At 44.5% G+C, this 24,777-nt stretch overlaps 1 long non-coding RNA gene across 3 annotated transcripts in view; it reads left to right on the top strand.

The window, feature by feature from the left end:
- LOC306641781 overlaps positions 1-24,777 on the top strand; it is a 53,888-nt gene that overhangs the window by 15,907 nt on the left and 13,204 nt on the right. For 2 of the 3 annotated variants that reach the window (XR_013758279.1, XR_013758280.1), the window contains exon 3: positions 11,938-12,208. This is a non-coding gene — a long non-coding RNA (uncharacterized lncRNA). Of the gene's footprint in view, positions 1-2,477; positions 2,521-11,937; positions 12,209-24,777 lie in introns of those variants that run through there. The other variant, XR_013758278.1, reaches the window with a different exon arrangement.

Genomic DNA, 24,777 nt, shown 5'->3' with positions numbered 1-24,777 from the left:
TCTTTTTGCGCCCCCACCTCCCTTTTAACTTGACCCATCATCTCCCCTACAACAGCACCCACCCTTTGGACCACCAGGGTGAATGTTCTAAAACACTGTGACTACTCACTTTTGGTAGCTCCCCATGACCAATAAATAGATAGATAGATAGATAGATAGATGGATGAAAAATAAGGTTCCAATCCCTTAATGCAATGTTCATGATCCCAATTGATCCCTGCCACAACATTTCCCATCAGTCCCCCTGAATGCCTCTGGCCACACTGGATTTTCCCGTTTCAAGTTTCCCTTTAAGGATTCTTCCTCTCAGAGGCTTTCTTCCACCTTTTTTTTTTTAAACCTTTCCACTCAGTTCAGTTTAGTTCATCAAATGCTTAATTGAATACCAGGCACACATCAGTTTTGGCCACCCAAGGAGGTGAGGAGCAGGAGACGAGGTTGGGAGTTAGTGGTACAGAATGTCATGGTGAACACAGTTCCATGTAAAGGTTTTTAGCTAGTCTGCCCCAGTGTAGGGGCCTGAAAATACCTTTTCACCAGGATAGAAACACTTCTGGGGGTCCGGTAAGAAGAAAAGAAATGTGCACTTGGAGGACTTGAGATCTTTGTGGTAAAGGAAGGTTCTGAGTAAGGCCAATTGTGAAAAACATTTCATGATGTCTAAGTAAAGACAATGCAATTGACATTTTGCACATTCTATTAGTAAAAGCAGAGCTGATACTCAATTTCTACTTACCACCCCTGACTTTTAAAAAATGTGTTGGATTTTCCTCCCAGCAGTTTCAAGGAGACGCTTGTATGTTTGCTGCGAATGGTTGCAGATAATATGCAGGCACAGGTTTTTCTAAGTTTCTTTTCCATCTACATAGTCAGTGTCTTCGTGATGTGAGGACTTGGGATTTTTGATTGTCCATTGCATAGTTTGGCCTGTAGGACCCGTGGACACAGCATGCGGCACGTCCAGCCCACAAGGTTGCTAGATTGGCCCTCATGGCTTCCAGCTACATTATTCCCCCCTCTAGCCACCCTCACCCATGATGGGGACCACACCTGAGGCTCTACCACTGAGCTACACCCCCAGCCCTGATTACATCTTTGTAATTCTGCCATGATTCAGAGATGTCACATAAGTGACATCTATCTCTGCGTGAGATAGAAATAAATGATTTTTAGAATAATCTGATTTGACCAATGAGGCATAGCTCAGGAGGTAGTTTTGAACCCTTCTATCCAGCTCCCAGGGCTTATAACCTCAGTAAGGGCCCAGGTGTTTGTGAGAAGAAGCAAATACTATTGTTTCATCTTTTTAATGTTAGTATCTTCTTTCCTCTCAGGCTAATTCTCTGTTTTAGGAATCTGTTTAATTTTTCTTATTGTATTAGCTTCCTATAGCTGCCATAAAAAATTGCCACAAACTTGGTAGTTGGAGACAACAGACATATATCCTCTCCCAGTCCTAGAAGCCAGATGCCCCAAATCAAGATATCATCAGGGACATGCTCCTTCAAAGGCTCCCGGGGAGAAGCCTCCCTTGCCTCCTCCACTTGCAGCCACTGATGACTCTCGGTATCTAGCCTCCCCTGGTCCTCTTCTCTCTGTGCGATTCAGAGTTTCTTCTGCCTCTGATTAGAATACTCTCATTTGGATTTAGGATCCATTCTGATTCAGTGTAATCTCACCTCAGTCTTTACCTTAATGACATCTGAAAAGACTATTTTGAAATAAAGTTGTACTCTGAGGTTGTGAGCAAACATGAATTTCAAGGGGATATTATTTAATCCACCACACAAATCTATTTTACCAAGACTTTAGCTCAAGGACCTTGACTTACACCAGCTGCTTTACCTCTTCTTCAATTCTCAAGTCCCTGTTCCTCTTTTCCTAATTAGCTCCCTTAGGAGTGACTCATAATTCTGTGTGCACAAGAATTGGCTATTCTGCATTTTTAAAGACTATACAAAGTAAGCACATGTCTATTAGAATTTCTCAGAGAGGCAAATCAACGTCCGGGAGCAAGGACTGACAGCTTCACATACAACCGTTTTAACATTGCATTTGTGTTATTTCTCCCAATTTATTTGAAAGCTCCTTAAGGAAGCATGTTGTTTTCAAGTTCCTAGCAGAGTGTCTGATATATAGAAGGTGATCATAAATATCTCTTGCTTTGGAATGAGTCAAACTCTTACCTGTGACCATGTTCTCATCAGACATTGCCAACCTCAGTGGGAAGGGACAAGACAGGGGTGGAAGTCTCTCCTCATTGCTTTTACCCTTGAGTCCAGCCTCCGTGGTCATGACTGCTGGTATTGCACTTTATTTTTTCCATATGTTTTTATTGGTGCATTATAATGATACATAATGGTGGGCTTTGTTTATCACACATTCATATATGCATATGATGTAACAGTAAAATTTGGCCAAATCCTTCCTCATGGCCTAGTATTCAGAAGAAAATGCCCTTGCGTCTCTTTTCCCAGGCATTGCAATACCACGTCCAGTGTTGATGGGGATAAGCTAGATGTTATGTCTCTGCCAGAGAAGAGAGAACAAAAGTATCCTCAGGAGGAGCATAGCGGTGGGAGGCTTTCAGGCACCCCTCTGAAACACAGCCGTGATGTCTGTGCTTGTCTCTCTGGTAAGAAACAATGTCCAGCGAACGAAGCTGAGACGCAGCCTGTGTTCCTAGGATCACGAACCCTCTCCCACATAGAACCAGTACCTAGCAGACCTCATGCATATTCATGAGCTGGCTGAAAGCCAAGCAGATGGCTCACTCTGAGGTCCCCTGGAATGCGCAGAGAGCCCCTGCCTGCCACCTGGAGAGACAGGTACCCCAGGGCTCCCTTCCTGTCTTCCACCTCTCCAGACAGGGGTGGACCCCTCTCTCCTCCTAGGGCAGTCTTCCCCAGGAGGTTTCCAACCTGACTCAGTGTTCTTCCCGAAACTCTCCTCCAACTGCTGTGGCCCACGCCGAGACAAAATGTCTTTTGTGGTTTCAGAGATGAGGTCACACCCTTTTCCTTTTGCAATGTGCTTAATGGCTTTTCATTTGGGGAAATAAACAATTGATAGAAAAGCAGCTTTTCCATTCTTCCACATCATTTTTCCTTGCTGTTTCTCTTCCTTCTCTTCTTGATTTTTCTAAATTCTAAACCCATCTAATGAAAGGCAAAATGTGAGTCATTTAGCTTAAGTGCATCACTTTTACTAGTCATGGGGACAAAACTACCAAAGAGCTTTAAGTTAATGGGACCCAAGGGTAGGAAGCTTCTGCAGAGTCACAGATGGGTCCTGCTGGTGCCAGCACAAGGCAGATGTCCCTTTTCCTGGAGAAGACACGCGGCACACGTGATCCTGCAGGCCACCCAGCAGCCCCAGAGCAGTAGAAAGGTGTTCCACGTTGTTATGTCCACAGCTGTGCTGGGGCCTGGGAAGGAGCAAGGGACAACGTGGTCCCTTCCCCTTCGGTCACCCTCTCATCACCTTTCTCCCAGGGCCTCATCTAAAAACACACCCCACATATCCTCAAGTTATACCCTTGCCCATCTCCAGATGAACTTACCTGGGGGGAAGAAACAGCGTTCCTGGAGAAGCCTGGTCTTCTGCTGAGTTATCAGTTGTCAGTCCAACCAGGTGCATTTGCATTTTGCCCTGATTCTAGAAAAGGAAATTAAAATTGTATTTCTAGTGTATTTTCATCCTCTGCTCTATGCTAATATAATCTCGTGTTTCCACTAATCGCTTTCTGTCTTGTCCCGGAGGGCAGGACAGACGGCGTTGCTCTTTCTCACGGTGCACCACGCTGGACTCGGGCACGAAGAAGGCATTCAGCCTTTGTCCATCCCTTCTGATGGACTAATTAAGTTACGAGATTGAGTTCTATTCACTGAAACTCCCCCTTCTGGCTTCTATTTGTAGTTTTGCTTTCTCCCCTGTGGCTGTAGTTCATGTGAACTAGATCTCTTGGCACTTCTGTTATACACGAGGAGGAGAGGAAAGGGAAAGGACACAGAGGTAACCACCTAAATTGTAAGCTGTAGGGTCATGTCTGCTCATCGTTCACTAGTGTCCCATACAGTACTGAGCAGCCTGTGTGTATGTGCCTTAACGGATGCAGGGAGAAAACAAGCTACCATTAATTCGTCTACTCCTTTCCTAGAACTACAGAGCAATCCTTCCTTGATATTAGCTCCCTTCTCTTACCGGGAATGCTAGCCTGTTTTTCCCTCTAGAAATGGAAACTCCACAAGGGCAGGGATGATATGAAGAGGAGGAGGATGGCGATGTTGATGACACTGGGTTTGTTTTGTTCAGTTCTATTTCTCAGCTCAGAATGATCCTTAGCACATAGTATATACTAAATAAATGTTTATGAAAAGAATACATAGACTTTAGCTTGTATGTGGTATAATCTCACAGTCATGGTGATCAGACTTGTCTTCTCACATATATAAAGACTGGCCTTGGGCTTCGACCTCAGACAGTGGTGTCTCCCACTCTGTGTGATCTGTGATTCTGTATAAATCCTCAGCCTCATGTGCTCGGTGAGCACCCAGTTCTGCTTCTAGAGGAGGAGAAGCGTTTTCAGGAATGAAGGGGAACGCTGACTCCATTGGAAAAGCTGATGTCATGCAGATTGCAAGGACAGGCTGCATGTGGCGTGGAGTCCTCGCTGCTGAATTCATTTGTCCGTGTGGCGTCTGTGGCCCCCACAGAGGCCTTCATTTAGTTTCCTGCTAGCCCTCTATTGTACCTTGCAGGTCGGGCTCTAATTGATACTGCATTTAATGCTGGGAAGAATCATCAAAGACTGACCCCGGTCCTTGTTGGCGGTTTAATTTGGACAGATAAATCTTGGCGATCTGTGCTGCTTCTGAGAAGGTCCAGACACGCGGGCGTAGTCGTGGGTTGTCACTGTGGCAGTGCACCAGTGAGTGGCAGTGCCACGGGCTCTGTTTTCAGACGGCAAGACCAAAGGGTGCACACTCACCTGGTCTTTCTTCCTCATCCCCAGACTGCCTGGCCTCCACTGCCGGGCTCCGTCGACCCCTTCATGATCCCGTTCACCCTGACCATCTCTCTAGTGCCTTGCCTCTTCTATTCCACTGATTACACTGGGTCTCAGCACCAAGCCAGGAGAAAGAAAGGACCTGACTTCTCCAACATGGTGCATCATGAGGAAGGCTAGAGGCCCCGTCACAGGCTTCTTGTACTTTGGGGATCAGCTACTCAGGCTCTGGCTTTTGCATCGCCTGGAGGTGGTCCCTTTCCTCTGCAGAGGTCTTCTCTGCCCATGACTCACCTTTCACTGAGAAGAAGAATCCAGCACAAAGTGCAACTTGGGGGCTAAAGGGAGGGTTAGTCAAAGTTCTGGTCGAAGAGTTTCCAGCTCATACTTCAGATGTGTCTCTGCAGCTTCTGACTTCCTTCAGTGGCTGGAACTTCAGAATTTTTTTAAAGCAACCACACATGTGTGTCTGCAAAGTGTTTATGCCAAGCGCGGTCTCACGCAGATGCTGGTAAACACACTGCCAGTTACCAGCCATCTTTCCACCAGTCCTAATCATTGTTCGCCTACCCGTCTGCAGAGAGGTGCATCCTGCGGCGACACACTCCCAATCACATGCCATCCCCCACAGCGCCTGCTGAAGTGCCTTCCCCACGTGCAGGCTCACATACTTGCCCTGGACCCCAGTGCCTTCCGCAAAGACCCACCCATCTGTCTCCCTCTGCCTTATGCTTAACCAGATCCTTCCTTGTAATTATTTTTGAAGTTTAGCTTTAAAACTGCTCCCCCAAACCACCATGGCATGGCAGAAGGTAAGTCTGCCAAGGTTGAGTCATGATGTCGACTTTGCCCTTGCCTCAGGCCATTTTCTTCTTGCAGAACACTGTGATGGAAAGGTGGGCAGACATTCTTCTGCTTTTGTCTGATGGCTTCTTCTGGAACATAAACTAAAAGCCCCACAGTCCATGTGGCGCCGAGTCTCTGTGACAGAGGCTGGTCACAGGGGCTGTTGGATAAGCTGCATTTGGTTTTGGACTTGGCTAGACCAGCAGGATTCTTGGAGAATTCTTTTGTTCTTTGTCATTGCCAAGGGGCTGGTTAGAAGAACCAAGGAAACATAATGACAGCCCTTGAAATTCTGGGTTTTCTCTCCATCTTATTCAATTAGTGGTAATTTGGTTTGGATGACACATTTTTGGATGAGAGTTATATTCTTAAACGATCACTCTCTACTTCCTACCTCCAAATCTTAGATTTCGGACCCTGGACCCATACTGTTTCTCTATTGTCCTACTGAGACAGGAGTCTCAGCCCACAAAGGCCAGCATGTCTATATTTATCATTACTACTGTCATGGAGGGTCTAGATAAGTAGGCCATTTTATTTTGACTGACATTCAGGGGCTTCCAAAATCTGGCTCCTGCATACCACTCCAAAGTTCTAATCATTCTTTGAACTATTGCTTTGATCCAAATGGCTTTCCTTTTTCATATAATTTCCTGATAACCTTAGAAATCCTTCTACATTTCTTCTCAAACTCCTTTTAGGGTACTTCTTCTTCCAAACCAACAGTCTCCCGAGGGGTCTGATATGGGTCTCTTTTTTGCCCTTCTCATTTCACACGTTCTCGTTCACTCTGACCATTTCACCCACCACCACTATGTCCAGCCCACTCCCTGCATCCAGGAATATCTCCTGAATTCTAGATGTTTCTAATTTCACTGATATCTTGGACATCTCAGTGGACACTTCAAACCGAACATGCCCAGAACAGTCCATTTGTTCCCTCGAGCTTGGTCTATCTTATCTATTTCCAGCTTCAGAGAGTGACCTATACATCAGAAACTGGGATTCACAGTGCACTCTCCCCACTCCTTATTTCTCATCCAAAATTGGAGCTCCACCCTAACCCCCCCACATACATAGTCTTATCATCGTACATCCAGATGCCCAAGACAAAACTCTCCAGGCCTCCTTGATATCTCCCTTTCTATTATTCCTACATCTGATCCATCAGGAAGAATTAGTTCTACATCCAAAATATTCCCCAAACTTCTAATTTTTTCTCGTTGAATAAATCTGAGTAGTTACTAGGTTCTATAGACTTTATGCCACAACACCTCTGTTTTAGTCAGCTTTGTTGCTGCTGTGACCAAAAGACCCGACAAGAACAATTTCAGAGAAGAAAAGTTTATTTGGGGTCACAGTTTCAAGGGTTTCAGTCGGTAGATGGCCAACTTCATTCCTTAGGGCCTGAGGTGAGGCAGCATATCATGGTGGGAGAGCATGGTGGAGATAAGTAGCTCAGGACATGGCCACCAAGAGGAGAGAGGGAGAGGGAGAGGGAGAGGGAGAGGGAGAGGGAGAGGAAGAGGGAGAGGAAGAGGGAGAGAGAGAACAAGAGAGAGCCTCTCGCCACTGACAAAATATATAAACCCCAGGAGCACACCCCCAACAACCTACCCCCTCCAGCCACACCTCCCTGCTCACAGTTACCACCCAGTTAATCCATTCAACCGGATCAATGCACTGATTAGGTTAAGGCTCTCATAGCCCCCGATCATTTCACCCCTAAACTTTCTTGCATTGTTTTGCACATGAGCTTTTAAGGAACATCAAACATCTAAACCATTGCAGTCCACATGGCTGTTTTCTCTCCTCCATTCTCTTCCCTTTCTTCACTTTCTGGCTCTTGTCCAGACTACCATAACTGCCTCCTGACTGGTCCTCCTGTCTCCAGACTTCCGTCCTTTATGGCCATTATTAATTGACTCTAACATCAGTGGAGTGAAGGAGCTGAACAGAAGTGCTTGGGGAGCTTCTGTGAATATGGCAGACGTGATGGCTGCCCTCTGAGCCTGTCATTTTGGTCAGAAAGACAGATGTCCAGTACTTACAAGAGTGACAGGGGGTGGGAGACCCTCAGGGGCCAAGAGGATGGGCTTTCAGTGAAGGAAAGTTTCAGGTGAAAACGAGAAATAAGTAGAAGGCAAGCAGGTGAAGGAGGAAAGGTGCGGGAAAGACTAGGGTATCCACGTAGGAAGAAGCATCAAACGAGGAAATGTGTAAGGAACTCGACTCACACAGTTACAGGTTTGCTCTTCCCATCTTTTTTCTCGAAGTATGCATCGTTGTAGGCCATTTAAAAATCCTGAGAGATAAAACAACATTGACTGCAAGCTCAGATTCAGCTTGTCATGCCATTCCTTCTCTACCCCATTCTTTGGGGCCAAACCCCAGAGAACTACGTTTCCCAGAATGCTTTGTTTGCTTCTTGCTCAGCTTTCCATTCTTTGTGGAAAGCTAGCCTGGAAGCTGGTTGTATGTGACTCTGCATACTAGGGGCTTGGAGTGGGGAAGACAGGAGAGTAATAATGTGGCTGTTGAAGGCAGGGGCGTGTGAACTTTCACAGACAAGAGCAGTGTTCTGTACTAGGGCCACGGGGTTGGGTACATGGTGGATTGAGGAATATTTGAATGTTGTATTTTGAGATTTTTTTAAGGAAGAAAAAAAGTTAAATCCACTAAGTAACTGAAGGCAGTGCAGAGATGGCCATGCCTTGGACTTAGTTAATGTTTTCCAGGGCTTCCTGTGTGCCAGTCACTGTTCCAAGAGAGTCACCTCAATGATCCATTAATTCTACACAGCACTCATGGGTAAGTGCCACACTATGATCCCCATGTGACAGGCTAAGCAACAGCAGGAGGAAATAACCTTATCCAAGCCCATACAAATACGTGGTGGAACTGGGGTGTAAACCTGCATAGTGTGATCAAAGTATGGGAAGAGGTCAAGTCCCCACCCTTTGGAATGGCTCCTGGTCACATCCAAGTTAGTCTGATCTGGATACCCAGGTGGCAGTGCCAAAGTGATATTTACAGAGTGAGTGGGAAGGGAGATGTGGATGTTTTCCACTGCTACTGCGGTCTGAGATGTTACTGAGATGAACCAGTTATTTCCTGGTTCTAGACTTCTCCCCGCAATGCATCTATGCCATCTGACCAGCCATCGGGGTCTCAGTGTGAACTACCAGCACGGTGCAGAACAGACAGACAGTAATGGAGGGAGGGGAGGAAGAAAGGGTCAGAGAGGGGGTGATACAGGTGGGTTTTCTAAGCATCTGCTGTAGCATCCCAGGTGGGAAAATCTCCTTCAGAAAAACATATGGCCTTGAAGTTTTAGAAGTAGACTCTTGGAGATCAAGATAAAAACAAGGACTTCCAGTCTTCAGTATGTCCATTCGATTTTGTCAAAAATATTAAAAATAGAAAAGAAGGGCCAGGCGCAGTGGCACACAACTGTAATCCCATCAGCTCGCGAGTCTGAGTCTGGAGGATTGCAAGTTCAAAGCCAGGCTCAGCAAAAGTGAGGTGCTAAGTGACTCAGTGAGACCCTGTCTCAAAATAAAATATGAATAGGGCTGGGATGTGGCTCAGTGGTTGAGTGCCCTGAATTCAATCCCTGGTACCCACCCCCTCAAAAAATAAAGATAGAAAAGAAGGAAATCAAGCTGTTATTACTCAGATACTATAATTATTTACGTAGAAACTTGTGAAAATCTATAGGAAACTATCAGAATTGTTAAGAGTAAAAACAAAAATATCAGGCACTTTAGGAAGATATATGAAAGTCCCATGGAGAAAATGATAAAACTTTTGTTGATAGAAGATACTAAGTGGAGGGGGAACCCAAGCTTGTAGACAAAGAATTCAATGTTGTGATTCTGTCAGTGTCCCCATACGAGTTCCCAGGGGCTGCCATAACAAAGCACAGCTTGAGCATCGTGACCGCCAAATCTGAAATCTGAAATGCTCCAAAGACTGAAATTTTTTAAGTGCTGACCTGATGCCCTCAACTTTTCAGATTTTGGAGCATTTTGAATTTTTGAGTTTCGGATTAAAGATGCTCAACCAGTGAGGTCTATGTGAATGTTCTCAAATCCCCAAACCTCCAGAGTCTGGAACGCTCCTGGTCCTGGGCACCTCAGATAAGGGGTACTCAACCTATACCTCAGGCCGGCTGGCTTAAACAGCAGAAGTTTCTTTTTCTACAGATGCGGAGGCTGGAAGTTCAAGATCTAGGTATCACCAGGGGCTGGTTTCTCATAGGCCTCTCTCCTTGGCTATAGATGACCGACTGCATCCTCACCTGGTCTTTCCTGTGTGTTTATCTGCATCTCAATTTCCTATTCTTTTAAAGACACCAATCATTGGTTTAGAGTCCATTCCAGTGACATCGTTAAACTTAATTTCCTATTTAAAAATTCTATCTCCAAATGCAGTGTGTTTTGGTTTAGAAATTAGGTGTCTCCCAAAAGCTTATGCATTAGACAAACGCAAGAAAGGTGCAGAAGTAAACGATTGGATCGTGAGAGCCTTAACCCAATCAGGGTGTTAATCCAGTTGAATGGATTAACCAGGTGGTAACTACAGACAGTAGGGTATGACTGGAGGAGGTAGGTCATTAGGGACATGCCTTTGGAGCTTATGTTTTGTCCTTGTTGAGCCGAGCTCTCTCTGCTTCCTGGTCTGTGTCCTGAACTATTTTCCCTCCACCACACCCATCTGAGGTGATAGTCTGCATCACCTCGGGCCCAGAGCAATGGGGCTGGGTTATCTATGAACTGAGACCTCAGAAACCATGAGTGCCAAATAACTTTTCTCCTCTAAAAGTGTTCTTGTCAGGTCTTTCAGTCAAGCAATGAAAAAAGTCAACTAAAACAGTGATATTTGGAGTACTATGACTTCCACATATGAACTTATTCAGCCCATAACATTCCTCTGAATCAAACTACAAATTGAGCATGACCCCAATCAAATCCAGTAAGATTTTCATGGAATTTGGCAATCTGAATCTAGGTGTACATGAGAGAGAATAAAAGTTAAGTATAGACATAAACATTTATGAAGAAAAATGAGATGGTGGGACATATCTGATGGGATATAAGACATAAATAATGAAGGCAGAGTGTAATTGGTAGAAGAATAACCAAATAGAGCAATAGACCAGAATAGAGAATCCGGAAGCAAATCTATGCATGTATGAAAATTTGATAAATGAGAGATGGTCTGTTAAGAGGAAACAGTTTTGCTGCATGGATAGCTAGCTATTTTAGCACCATTTATTGAATCTAGATCATCTATATAGAAAAAAATTAAATTGGGTACTTTATTTTAGCCTGGACAAAAATACATTTCAGGTATATAATAAACCTAAATGTGTTAAAGCAAAACTTTAAAACCTTTATAGGAAGATAGAGATGATTATCTTCATGACCTCAGGATAGAAAAATGTTTCTTAAATAAGCCACAAAAAGAACAAACCATAAAGGGAAGGGATGATACACTTGACCAAATTAAAATGAAAACATCTGCATATTAAAATGCCAGAAAGAAAGTTAATAGAAATGTACAAATAAGGAGAAAATATTAGTAATGCGAGAATGTGCTTTTTCATGAAAAAAAAAATCAGCACATTATGACATAATTGCCACTTTAAAATCATTATTGCAGTTTGATAGCACTGGATATACAGGCTTAAGTATCAGTTCAATATGTTGAACTTGTTATTCTCAAGCTTGTTATTCTCAAAAGAAAATGCTAGAATACATGGAAACAAAAGTACATCTGAAAAATAACTATATTTAAAACTTGTGTGTAGACATATGCCGTAAATATGTAACGATATGTGTTGGACTAATAATCCCCACCTCAGGAAGGTGTCTCTCTCTTGCAGGGAGGGGAGTAGTCAGAGGCACACGCGGCTCTTTACCAGTGTGTCTGCGTCCTGGGCTGGGTAGGGACAACCGTGTTTGGCAGGCTCTTTATTCCCTTCCTTGTATCTGAAATATTCCATAATGCGGAGCTTCAGGCTCCGGCACAGACCGTGTGTTGGCAATGACTTTTGCCCACTTTTCAACATTTTTCAGATCTGAACTTGGCAAGAGGAGTTGGAGAAAGGAGAGCCCGTGAGGCGGGCGGGGACCTGGATGTGCAGACCAGAGCCGCAGGGAGATGCGGAGGCGGGGGAGCCGTCTGCAGAGCTGTCGTCTGGGGATCCTGCCCCTCAGTCCCTCGGGCAGCTTCCAATAGACTCAGCTCCCCAGGCGCCACAGCTGGCCTCAGACGGCGGCCTCAGCAGTTCCACAGTAGGGCCTTGTCATCACCCGTGGCTTTGCTCTTGCGTGGATGGAACGCTTTGCACAGCCCGCCTCAACTGTGACCCTGCCCTCTGAGAAAGTGACAACTACAAGCACAAGAAGAAACCCACACATGGCGATTAGGGGGAATCGATGCTGTTTGAAAGGAAAACATGAACAGGCTGCCCCGGAGGAAAGGGAGCCGAGGGCCTGTGACTCAGGGTCAGGGGGCCACTGGCTTTTCCTGCCGTCGCAGGGGCACTTGGTGTCTTCAGGGTGGCCTGGCGGGCTCCTACATAACTTGCACCCGTGAAGTTTGAGAGGCATCGTGCCCTGGTATACAGACCGACAGGGGGTTCTGGAGGGTTTCTGGTCAGGCTCAACAGCCAGCTCTCCGGAGGGAAGCCCTCTTTGACTAGCATCCCGAGGGCTGCGTCGGAAGCCCCGCGTTTCCCGCACCCACGGGGGAGTGGGGAGGGAGGCACCCCCGGCTTTGGCAAGCCACACAGGCTGGTCCAACACACCACTGACCTGTCCTCCCCTCGCAGGATGGAGCTCTGGACGGAGGTCTCTGAGGGAGCGGCCCCTCTTCCTCTTAGGACCCTGGTCGCACTCCCTGCCGGTCCAACAACGCTGAGACTTCGTCACTCCACGTAGGTCAGAAAAGCACGTCCTCACAGCCATACATTCTTAAGGGATCATACTACATGAGACGCGATGATACCCGACTCTATTTCCTTCCTAGAAAAGCATGGCGATAAATTGACCATCCCAAAAACGCCAGCGGCCCAGAGCCGGTAAGGGGTTTGACGTGTGCACGGTACTTCATCAGCAGCAGCCAAAGGGGCAAGTGTCTTTGCAGACCTCAGGGAGGCTTCATCGCAGCCAAGCTCCGAAGCTCCTATGAGAGACCCACGGCCCTGGGTCGCTGAGCTCAGGGTCTAGTCCCTCTTGAAGTTCTGCAGTCTGAAGGGCACTTTCCATGAAAAGTTGGATGGTCTGTGTTGGTCAGAATGATTCGAGTATAAGTAACAAACTCCCTGACCCAATTTGCTTATTAGTGAAGAAATAAGTGATCTGAGATAACAAGCCATCTCAAGGCCGAAAAGTGCCACGATGGATTGACTGAGATCGAGAATGTCCTAATAGACCCAGGTCCTGCCCATATTTCTGCTGTGTCTTCCTTTGTCCTGTTTAACTCAAGTCTGTAAGATGACCGCCATATTCCAGGCCAGCACTGCAACAAACATTGACCCGAGAAGGACCGCTCCATCGGTAACGGAAAACCCTTCCAGAAGACCCACATGACACAATTGGATCAAATATCCTTTCCAAGTCAAAGCACATCAGAGACTAGACCTCACTGTGATTGGTTTTAGAACAAGTTGTGATTTCACCATGTATCAAATGGGGAGGGTCAACACAGACAAAGGTGTGGTCCTCTTGGGTGACAGCCGTCCTCCAAAGACTTCTTCCACCATTCTGATGGTGGAAGGCTCAACCGGTTCAGGTCAATTTGGTCCTCTTGGCTGGTCAGAGAGAGTCGCTTTGAATCAGACCATCACTTGATCAAAAATAAATTATGCTATGTTTATTAAACTGATTGACCTCGGATCAACTTTATTTTTTATTTATTTATTTATTTTTGCAGTGCTGGGGATCAAACGCAGGGCCTTAGTAGGTGCTTGCAAGGCAAGCACTCTACCAACTGAGCTATCTCCCCAGCCCAGGATCACTTTAAAAACCCTTTGTTAAGAACCAGGTACACTGAGGTACTGCGTACTGGCCCACAGGCATGTAGACCTAGACAATTGGACTGAGAATTCCTAGTGAACGAATATGAAAAAAATGGCAATAATGGGGGGTGGAAGGGGGTAAGAATGGAGGAAGGAGGGACTGTATAAAGGAAAAAGAGAGGTGGGAGGGTGTGAGGGAAGGAAAAAATAGGGAATGAATCAAACATCATTACCCTATGTAAATGTATGATTACCCAAATGGTATGCTGTTACTCCATGTACAAACAGAAACAACATGTATCCCATTTGTTTACAATAAAAATACATTAAAAAAAAGAATATGAAAAAATGTCTTCTAGCTGAGCAAAGGTAAATACTCAAAAATATATGTGACTGCAATTTTCAACAAGATTGTCAAGGCAATTCAATAGGGAAAGAATAGTCTTTCCAACAAATGCTGCTGGGACAACTCAAAATCCACATATGAAAGAAGGGAGCTGAACCCTTACCTCATATCATACACAAAAATGAACTCAAAATGGGTCATTGGCCTCAACGTAAGAGCTAACACTATAAAATAAAATTTTAAATCCCTTAGGAGAAAACAGGTACATCTTGTGACACTGGATTAGTCAAAGAAGAAAAAAGAATTACTTATTTTTGCCTCATCAAAATTAAAAATGTGCTTCAAAGGACACTATGAAGAAAGCAAAGCTGAGGCCAGGCATGGTGGGTGGTTCTCGCCTGTAATCTCAGCCACTGGGGAGGCTGAGGCAGGAGGATTGAGAGTTCAAAGCCAGCCTCAGCAACTTAGTGAGGCACTTAGAAACTCAGCGAGACCCTGTCTCTAAATAAAATACAAAAAAGGGCTGGAGATGTGGATCAGTGATTAAGTGCCCCTGAGTTCAATCCTTGGTACAAAAAAAAAAAAAAAAAAAAAAAGAAAAAGAAAGAAAGTGAAGCTGGGTATAGTGGTACATCCTGTAATCCCAGCTGCTCAGGAAGCTGAGACAGGAAGATGATAAATTTGAGGCCAGCCTGGGTAACTTAGTGAGACCCTGTCTCAAAATAAAAAAATAAAAAAGGCCAGGGATATAACTCAGTGGTAGAGCACCCCTGGGTTCAATTCCCAGTACTGCAAAGAAAAAAGGAAGTGAAATGCAAATCAGGTATTAAGAACCTAGTATCCAGAATATCTAAAGAGTTCTTACAGCTCAATAATAAAAATAACAAATAACAAGTTACTCAATCTAAAATGCACAGAGGATTTAAATAAACATTTCCCCAAATAGATATTCAGATGTTCACTAACTACATGAAAAGATGCTCAGCATCATTAATCATTACAGAAACACAAATCAAAACCACAGACATCACTTCATACCCACTAGATGACTATAACTAAAATAAAAAACAGACAATAACAAGTGTTCACAAAGACTTGGGAAAAACTGGGATGCTGATTTGTTGTGGTGGAATATGAAATGGTGCAACCACATTGGAAAACTGCAGTTTCTCAAAAAGTTAAACAGAATTACCAAATGGTCCAGTTACCAATTCTACTTCTAGGTAAACACCCAAGATAAATGAAAACCTACATCCACATAAAAGCTTTTATACAAATGTTCATAGCATTTGATTCATAATAGCCAAAGAGCAGAAATGATCCAAGTTTCCTTAAGCTGATCAATGGATAAACAAAATGAGGTAAAACTGTATTTTTGGAGTATTATTTAGCCATAAAAAGGACCAAAAAAACTGATGCATGCCACAGGACAGATGAACTTTGGAAACACTGCCAAGCAAAAGAAGTTGGTCACAAAAGAACACATTTTATGTGGTTCCATTTATCAAACGTATAGAATAGGCAAATCCACAGAGATAGAAATTTAGTGGTCACCATGGGAATATGGGAAGTGACTGCTAATAGGGTGAGGTTTCTTCTTGGGTCTTCAAAATGTTCTCAAGTCAGATAATAGCAATACGACTTTGTGAATGTACAGTCGCTGCACAACCACTTCATAGTACATTTCAAAGGGTGAATTTTATGGTGTGTGAGTTTTTTCTCAAAATATTTATATGATAATTGCAGGGTTTTGGGGAAAATGGGGCAAAAAATATCAGTGGGCTAATACATTTTTAGGTTTGCAAAATTTATAAAACTAATTTATGATTGTAAAATTTTACCCGTTCCTCTGCCTGCTTGGTCCAAATGACGTACAGTGTGTGGTTCTTAACCTGGCTGTTCATTGCACATTTTAGGACTGCCACAAGAGCTTTCAGAAAACATGGTGCCTGCGCCCAGCACGTGGCCAGACATCCATCCGAGACTCCGCTTCTCCTCCACGATTGTCGACATCTTATCTTACTAAAATCTTCCAGGTGATTCCCATGTGCTGCCAGGCTGAGACTTGACAAGTGGACAAGGACACAGGTGACCCGGGGTCAGATTTGGGGTGACCCTCTAATAAAACTTTTTTCCCTCAAGTCAGGTTTATTGCGATATACTTTATGTACATTAAGATTTACCCTGATAAAGTGTGTCGTTTGATGGTTTGACAAGTGTGTGAAGTTCTCCGACAGCCACTATAATCAAGATACAGAGCATTCCATTACTCCCCCCGACTCCTTTGCGTTTCTTTGCTCTCAGTCCTTCCCCCGATGTGTTCAGTGCACATTCGAGAATACTATGGAACAATGAGAAAACCTGTCCTTGACTATATGTAAGAAAATGGAGGGAAAATTACCACGTAAAGAGTAAAACAGGCAGAAAAATGCTCTGTATAAGCTGAATACTTAACTGTTGAGCAGTGATGGGAAGATTGGGAGCAGTTACTGAGATCAGGGGTCTCTGATGTCCTCATGGAATGTTTCTGTGCAAGGGCACAGGACGCCTAGCTGCTGTGGCAATGCCCTGCATGAGGAGCTCCATGCAAGAGCCCTGTCAGCTCTGACCTTGGTCTCAGCACACAGCTCCTTGGAAGAGAGAAACTCTTAAGCTAGACAACCACAATGTTTTCACTTCCTCCAGTTCCTGCCCGCCTACAGTAACTTTAAACCATGGACTTTCTGGAGGCTACACAGCGCTCCCAACATTGCACTTTACAACTGTGGATTGCAACTATGGAAAAGCTACATAGGATGTCCTGGTTTCTGTAACTTTCCTGATACAAAGAATAATGACTGCATAGTTCTTACCTGATTGCTGGTATAACTCTTTAGATCGCACCTCCATCAAGAGAGCAGGCTCCACCTGATCCAGCTTAATCTTCAAGATCTGTGTCGTGGAATCTTTATTTTCCATTATCCCCCTTTGCCCTCGCCGGACCTAAAAGTTTTGGTCATACAGGTCACGGCAATTAACTTTTAATATGTTCACAGATTCGCACATTTCTGCACACATATGCATTAGTGGTTTCTGGGGATCAAGCACAGAGTCTTTGCTCATGTTAGGCAAGTCCTTTATCATGGAGTTTCATCCCCAGTCCATATTTATACAGTTGTAGGAAGAAAAACCTGGGGTTATCTCTGATTGTGGGAATGATGGGAAATGTTTATTTTACTCGTCATATTTTTCTGCATTTCTAGTTAGTTTATAACAATAAGTTGCTTTTTTATAATGAAAATTATGGTATTTGCAAAACAGTGGTCCCTGGACAAGTGAGGGGTTTAAAGAAAATTGCTACCCCTACAAGTTTCCAGGTCCCTAGCTGCAAATCTAGCTCTCTGAACCCACACACTTCAGACCATTGGCTCATAGCAACTGTTATTGCCAGAAGAGATTACTAAGAAGATATTGACTTCTACTGAGATGGATATCAAAAAATATTGACCCAAAAGAAGAAAATATTGATGGGAGAAGAATCAAGGTCTTTCACTGCTTGGAAGGGAGTAATAAACCTTCCTCTTTGCTGAATTCCATATCTGTTGTCTAATTTTACAGGCAATTTGCACATCTAAAGTCAAAGATGTCACATTCCTGCAAACACTGTAAGAGGCTTGAATTCAGAATATACTACAAGGGGACAAGGGAGGACGGTCCTTTGGGTAAAGAATAAATAGAATTTATGGGGGAGAAAGTGACGGCCAGGATGAACTCTTGACAACAGGTCTGTTCGGTTTGGTTTCAGCTTCTTTAGGTTCAGCAGCACCCTAAATTAACGATACGAAGACACACATTCCAACCAGCTCAAACAAACCAAAACCAGTTGAGACCAGCCCCAGGTCCCGAACTAGACACAATTGATCCAAACTCCCTCGGAGCCAGCACTTCGGTCTATTGGGTTTTGATTTCTTAGAACAAGATACAACGGGAGCTGGACTGCCGTTGCATGCTTTGTCCTGCATTTTTCTCAAATAAAAGAAGATGATATAATAACATGTTGGTTGAGTCATCATTTGAACAGCAACTTTTCTTCCAGGTTGTTTTGGAAGGGTTGTCCCACTGGATAAAATGATGGGTTGAAAGTAGCATGGCATTAGAGTATGTCTCCCGTTAGGCATGGGCTCTTGTGTCCTTTTCCTGTCGTAGCCTAGCAACCTTTCCAAACTGTGGCAACTTAAAACCATCACTGTCTTGTTTCTCAGGCCTCCGTTTGGCATTTTGGGCTAGCCTGGGCTGGGACGCCCCCTGGTACTACCTGCACTCTGGGGTCCTCAGCCAGGCCTCTCTCTCCTTGGTTTCATTCCCCAGAAGGCGCTGAAAGCCAGCAGATGGGAGCAGGGGCTGCAGTGCCACAGTAGGCCGGTGCTCAGAATCGGTGTCATTTAGCGGTATTCTGCGGGAGAAGGCAAATCACAAAGCTGTCCAAGTCAAGCAGCGGGCAAGTAGACTCACCCTTTTGAGGGGAAAGCTGCAAAAATTCATGGCCGTTTTGATCTACTGTGGACTCTCAACCTGAAGACAACCCAGTGGAGATGCAACGACAGCAGGCTTTGGAGCTGGTGGCGCCTGTGGACCCGTCACTGGCTATGACTCTCATTTCTTCCTGGAGGTCCTCACAGAGCTGTGTTCTTGGTGGCATGCCAGTAAATCCTTCTGCTGCTCAGGAATTAGCTGATCTTTGTCGAGTCCCCAAGAAGAGCTGCAGCTCTAAGAAACAAACCCTGACTCCAGAAAGTTCTGAAGTAGGAAAACTTGAGGGATCATTCCTTCAGCCACTTAGCCATGTCCTCAAAACCCCAGATTCCTTCCACTTTCTGTTCTGTCATCTTTGGTGTGTTTTCTTTGTCTTTATGGTTAGTTATAAGGTGTCTGCCACAGCTCCCAGGCATCCTACACACGCAGTGTGTGTGTGTGAAATGTTCCTTGACTCTCTGCCAGTAGCAGCTCCTTACGTCTCATCAGTCCCCAGTGCATTGCATCTTGCTTGAGTGGGTCTCTGGCAAGGGCAAGAGGATTGCTCTGGTTTACTTAAGTCAACCAGACCCCTCTTCCTGGAGCAAGGAGAAAGCCCAGACTTCTCTACAACCCAAGATCAGAAGGACATGAATAGATGATGAAATAAAATCGGTATTCTCTTGGGCCACAGGAAGGGCCAGGTTGTAAGGGAGACAGGCCAACAGGTGCCTGCCATCATGGCTGGCCCCTAAATGTTTGGGGAATTTCTTTTGTCCTTGGGGTATCCTAAGGAATAAATCCACACCATAACTAGTGGGGTACTTTGCATAGGCCATGAGAGCGATCCAGGGGAAACAGAGTCCTTTTCCACCTGGAGCCCATACTGAAGTGAAGACACGTCTTCATTGCATGGACACAGCTAAGGGTCAACGGGCACAGGCATTCTGGGGGAAATTCTGTACAGCTTTCATGGCCGCTTCCTTCTCTTTGGGCAGCACTAACCAAGATGTGACCTGGTTCCTTTTCTTTGGTTATTTCCACCTCTCAAACCAGTTGAAAAAAATATTTATGTTGGGTAGAAGATTCAGCTTAAGGTTTGGGACCGACCGAAGTGAGGGTTTCAAAGATGGCGGCCTAGAGGGTGGCTGCATTCCGTGTTGCTCCAGGACTCAGGATTCAAGAGAGGAGATATTGGGACGCTTGGGACCAACTCAAAGTAGCCGGGTGACTCTCACCCCCTGGGGGGCATCCCGGATGGGACGGGGGTCCGGAACGCAGGAAACTTTGTGAAGTAGAACTGCCGGCGAGACGCCCCTCCACCCGCTGGAGCTGTGAACTCGGATAGCTGGGAGCGCCGTAGAGGAGGCCGCTCGGCACAGCGCTGGGACTCGGAGCAGCCACTGGGGCTCCGGCGGCTGCCCAGGGGGAAGAGTGGCGAGGAGAACGTGTGGACTCAGGACACCGGGGCCTGCCCTGAGGAGGAGGAGAGGAGCGTGGCCACTTGGATTCGGAGAGACTTGCACCAGAGCTGCAGGCGGTTTGCCAGAGGAGAAGCTGCGCGGCGAGCTGTTTGGAATCAGAACGACGCTTCTGAACACCGGGGCCTGCCCTGAGGACAGAGGAGGAAGAGGAGCAGCCGCTTGGATTCGGGTGACCTACACGGGAGCTACAGGCGGTTGCCAGAGAAGGGGCTGCGTGGCGAGCTGTTTGGACTCTGACCACTTCTGAACCCCGGGGCCTGCCCGGAGGAGTAGGAGGAGAAGGAGGAGAGAGCGCGGCGGGTCCTTTGGACTTCGCAGTGACTGCATTAGCGCTCCAGGCGGCTGCTCAGAGGAGAAGGCGAGTGGTGAGTTGTTTGGTCTTAAAGTGACAGCTCCTGAACACAGGGGGGCTGCCTGGAGGAGAAGCGTGGTGGGACGCTTGGTCTTGAGGGGCCGCACCTGAGCTCCGGGCGGTGCCCAGAGGACCCGTGCAGCGGGTCACGTGGATTCAGAGCCACTCAGAGGGACTGCTCCTGAACACCCGGGGGGTTATCTGGAGAAGGAGGAGGAACGGGAGGGTCACTTCGACTCGGAGTGATTGATTGCCCCGGGCTACGGGTGGTTGGTGGGAGGAGGAGGCACGAAGTGAGTTTCTTGGACTCCTAGTGACCGCACCGGCATACTGGGCGGCTGTCTGGAGGAAGAGGCCTGTGCGGCTCTCTGGGACTCAGAGCGATGTTCGGGGCCACAGGTGGCTGCTCAGAGGAGGGGCCACGCAGCCAGGCGATTAGGTGCAGAACAGGGTCCCAGGATCTAGGAGGCTTCTGGGTGGAAGAGCCGCACAGAGACAGGCTTAGGGCGGAGCGAAGGTTCCAGGCCTATGGGCAAATTCTCTGAGGAGGGGCAGCCTAAGGAGATTCATCTGCGAAGGGTGAGGCTCCCAGGCCCAGGAGGTAGGGCCGGGCCCCTGGAAACTTTGCAGAGGAAGGCAGCCCAGCCCAGGCAGTAGCTGTAAATTGAGGGGAACCTCTAGGAGGAAACTGACCAGCGAGACCTCCCCACTGGGTGAGTCTTCCCTGCCTGGTGAGGTTTCCCCACAAGGACGGTAAAACCAGAGACACAGGCCCAAACAGGCCTTGCCTCAGCCCACAGCCTAGGTCCCCTTTGGATGACCATTGGTCAACAAGTGGAGGCACCTCTGCCCACTAGCAGGGAATATACCCCACCTGAAGGCCACCACTCCTAGAGAGGCAGCTTCCTGTGGAGCACCGCATTATCAACTTCCTCCAAGACTTCAGCCTACTGAAGGCTAAGAGGGGATATATATAGAAATCTTCAGGGACATTGTAAATCAACAGAGGAAATCTGCAATATCTCAGCGGTCCACTGATATCTGAACAATATGAGAAAACAAGGAAAGAAAATGCTGCAAACAAATCTAGATGTTACATCAATAAAACCCAATGACAGCATGGCAGAAGAAATGACAGAAAAGGAGTTCAGAATGTACATAATTAAAATGATCAGAGAAGCAAACAGATGAGATGAAAGAGCAAATGCAAGCATTGAATGATCGCACCAATCGACAGTTAAAAGAGCAAATACAGGAAGCAAAAGATCATTTCAATAAAGAGTTAGAGATATTGAAAAAAAACCAAACAGAAATCCTTGACATGAAGGAAACAATAAACCAAATTAAGAACTCCATAGAAAGCATATCCAATAGGATAGAACACCTGGAAGACAGAACCTCAGACATTGAAGACAAATATTTAACCTTGAAAACAAAGTTGAACAAACAGAGAAGATGGTAAGAAATCATGAACAGAATCTACAAGAACTATGGATATCATGAAAGGCCAAATTTAAGAATTATTGGGATTGAGGAAGGCCTAGAGAAACAAGCCAAAGGAATGAACAACCTATTCAATGAAATAATATCAGAAAATTTCCCAAATCTGAAGAATGAAATGGAAAATCAAGTTCAAGAGGCTTACAGGACTCCAAATACACAAAATTACAACAGACCCACACCAAGGCACATTATAATGAAAATACCTAACATACAAAATAAAGACAGAATTTTAAAGGCTGTGAGAGAAAAGAACCAAATTACATTCAGGGGGAAACCAATACGCATATCAGCAGATTTTCAATCCAGACCCTAAAAGCTAGAAGGTCCTGGAACAACATTTTTCAAGCCCTGAAAGAAAATGGATGCCAACCAAGAATCTTATACCCAGCAAAACTTACCTTCAAATTTGACGATGAAATAAAATCCTTCCATGATAAACAAAAGCTAAAAGAATTTACAAAAAGAAAGCCAGCATTACAGAACATTCTCAACAAAATATTCCATGAGGAAGAGATGAAAAACAAAGAAGCAAATCAGCAAAGGGAGGAATTATCCTAAAGGAATTGTCAAATAAAGGAGGAAACAAGTTGTGTCAAACAAATAAATAAACAAAATTTTAAAAATGAACCAAATGACCGGGAAACCAATCATATCTCTATAAAAACCCTGAATGTTAATGGCCTGAATTCATCCATCAAAAGACATAGACTGGCAGACTGGATTAAAAAGAAAGATCCAACAATATGTTGCCTGCAAGAGACTCACCTCATAGAAAAAGATACCCATAGATTAAAGGTGAAAGGATGGGGAAAAACATACCATGCACATGGACTCAGCAAAAAAGCTGGAGTATCCATCTCATTTCCGATAATGTGGACTTCAAGCCAAAGTTAGTCAGAAGGGATAAAGAAGGTCATTTCATACTGCTTAAGGGAAGCATAAATCAGCAAGATATAACAATCATAAACATCTATGCCCCAAACAGTGGCTCATCTATGTATGTCAAACAAATCCTTCTCAATTTCAGAAACCAAATAGACCACAACCAATAATACTAGGTGATTTTAACATGCCGCTCTCACCACTGGACAGATCTTTCCAGACAAAAAATTGAACAAAGAAACCATAGATCTCAACAACACAATCAATAATTTAGACTTAACGGACATTATAGAATATTCCATCCAACCAAGAGCGAATACACTTTCTTCTCAGCAGCACATGGATCCTCTCTAAAATAGACCATATATTATGCCACAAAGCTAATGTTAGCAAATACAAGAAGATAGAGACACTAGCATGTATTCTATCAGATCATAATGGATTGAAGTTAGAAATAAATGAAAGAGTAAAACACAGAAAACTATTCCAACATTGGAGATTAAACAATATGCTATTATATGATGAATGGATAACAGAAGATATTAGGAAGGAAATTAAAAAATTCTTAGAGGTAAATGAGAACAAAGAAACATCATATCAAAATCTCTGGGACACTATGAAAGCAGTACTTAGAGGGAAATTATTTCATGGAGCGCATTTAATAAAAGAAGTAAAACTCAACAAATAAACAACCTAACACTACAGCTCAAAGCCTTAGAAAAGAAGAACAGAACAGCACCAAAAGTAGTAGAAGACAGGAAATAGTTAAACTCAGAGCTGAAATCAATGAAATTGAAACAAAAGAAACAATACAAAAAATTGACAAAATAAATAGTTGGTTCTTCGAAAAAATAAACAAAATTGATAAACCTTTAGCCACACTAACAAAGAGAAGACGAAGAGAAACCCAAATCACTAAAATTCGGAATGAACAAGGAATATCACAACAGACAGGATGGAAATACAAAACATAATTAGAAGCTATTTTGAAAATCTATACTCCAACAAAATAGAAAATTTCGAAGACATCAACAGGTTTCTAGAGACATATGAATTGCCTAAACTGAATGAGGAGGACATAAACAATTTAATACACCAATTTCAAGTACTGAAATAGAAGAAGTCATCAAAAGCCTACCAACAAAGAAAAGTCCGGGACCAGATGGGTTCTCAGCCGAGTTCTACAAAACCTTTAAGGAAGAGCTCATTCCAATACTTCTCAAAGTATTCCATAAAATAGAAGAGGAGGGAACCCTCCCAAACTCATTCTATGAAGCCAATATCACACTGATACCTAAACCAGACAGAGACTCATCAAGGAAAGAAAATTTCAGACCAATATCCTTAATGAACATCGACGCAAAATTCTCAACAAAATTTTAGCAAATCGCATACAAAAACATATTAAAAAGATAGTGCACCATGATCAAGTGGGTTTCATCCCAGGATGCAAGGTGGTTCAACATCAGGAAATCAATAAATGTCATTCACCATATAATAGACTTAAAGTCAAGAATCACATGATTAATTTCAATAGCATGCAGAAAAAGCATTTGATAAAATACAGCACCCCTTCATGCTCAAAACCACTAGAAAAAATAGGGACTAGTGGAACATTCCTTAATATTGTAAAGGCCATCTACTGCTAAGCCCATGGCTAATATCATTCTAAATGGTGAAAAACTGAAAGCATTCCCCCTAAAACTGGAACAAGGCAGGGATGCCCTCTTTCACCACTTCTATTCAACATCGTTCTTGAGACTCTAGGCCAGAGCAATTAGACAACCAAAGAAATTAAAGGGATACGAATTGGAAAAGAAGAACTCAAACTATCCC

Source organism: Sciurus vulgaris, assembly GCF_902686455.1.
Source record: "Sciurus vulgaris genome assembly, chromosome: 12".
NCBI classification, from domain to species: domain Eukaryota; kingdom Metazoa; phylum Chordata; class Mammalia; order Rodentia; family Sciuridae; genus Sciurus; species Sciurus vulgaris.
Note: the sequence above shows the minus strand (reverse complement) of the source record. Positions and strands in the feature narration are given on the sequence as shown.